We start from the raw sequence: 1,700 nt of genomic DNA on the forward strand, positions 1-1,700 counted from the left end.
CTTCTTTTAATATTCAGTACTGGATAAATCTTGCTCTTGACAGAACTATGAGAGAGCAGTGAACTGCCTGGTGTATTCCTTGCAAAAGGACACCAGCCAGAGGGAGATGTTGCGGACCTCACTTTGCTATTCTCCTAAGTGGCATAAAACAGGTTTGTCCTAGGCATAGAATGATGTACTTTGTTTGACCATTTGTGTACAGATTAACTAACCTGTGAGGAAAGGGCTAAATAAGGCAGCTTTTGAATGATTGTTTGGCCTTTATCAAGACATTAATTTTGAGGGCTCCCTTTGTTTGGAATACATATGCATAAAAACTGGAATTTCCTTGTCTAATCACTGGTTCTTATTAAACCACAAAGTATATTTTTATGACAGTTGCTACTGACCCATTGAACTGATAACAGACATCTTTTGATAAAAAGGACCTTGGGGTGCTATTCTATAGGAATGTGCAACGAAAGATGCTTCTGCACCTAGCTACATTTTCTGCGGGAAATGTTGCTCTGCATGTAGAACTCTTGTTAACTGACTTTCACATATCTGATTTCTGGATGGTCAAAAACTGGTTTCAGACCTGTTCTTAAAGCTAATCCTGATAAAGGGTGTGAAAAATCCCCTTTACAGTGCTCTATACATGTCTGTTTACTGTTTCAGGATGTTTCCTGACTGATGCAGCAAACCTCTGATCAGTCAACCCCTAAGCCCCACCCCTGCCTGGAGTGGATGAATGAAGTCCATTGTCATCGTCAAGAGTGACCAGCATCCACATCTTGAGCCAACTGGTGTTCTCATTTACACCAGTGTAGCCCTATTGAAGTTAATGGGAGAGCACCCATGTACTTGAGAGCAGCATTTGGCCCATTGTCTTGAAAGAGGAGCGATGAGGGTTGTGTGGGATTTGGAAGAGATTCTCCCTCCTGCTGGGGCCTCTTTAGGCGGAACAACCCACAATCTTACCCTTTAAGACAGAAGTCCATGGCAGGTGTAAGCTGTGGTTAAAGTAGATGGGGTTCTCATCCAGGATGAGGGTTCCTAGGTGCCATGGTAATGTATATAATAAATAGTAGTTGAAATAGGAGGATATGTTTTCATTGCAACAGCTAAGGAGGAAGGAGAACTACTCCCCACAAGCTGGGAGAGGTGAGAAAGCTCTCACTCAGGGTTGGGGAATGCTGTGCTGCACCTGTTCCCTCTTCCCTTAGCTCCTGGGTGTCGGGCTCCATCCTTTTCAATCATGATTGGGCATTAATGGTGTGAGGTGAAGACACTTATGGAGCTGCTGTGGCTATGACTCTAGGAATAGAGACCTTGGAAACCTACTGCAGTTGTCTCAAATGCTATCTATTTCTTGATACCTTTAGAATTTAATATAATCAATAAAATGTATCTAACTTAATCATTCTTTGATCTTATCTGTTTAATATACCAGAAAAAAACATTGTAGAGGGAAAAAATTGTTTCCACCTTCTCCTTCTATAGACAGTATATTGATAAACTGGCTATATCCTCATTACCTTTAGAGGAATTTAGTAATTGCTATAGATGTATATAGATACAGTTCATACATTTCCCAATGTTTCTCATACTTTACATGAACATTAGTAGCGTTCACTAAAATGTTTTTGGATGACAGATAATTAGAGCTGTTCTAACAGCTGATGATGCTTCTTGCGGGGCCCAGCTCTGCCAAAACAAAA

This window comes from Emys orbicularis, chromosome 10 (assembly GCF_028017835.1).
Source record: "Emys orbicularis isolate rEmyOrb1 chromosome 10, rEmyOrb1.hap1, whole genome shotgun sequence".
Classification (NCBI taxonomy): Eukaryota; Metazoa; Chordata; order Testudines; family Emydidae; genus Emys; species Emys orbicularis.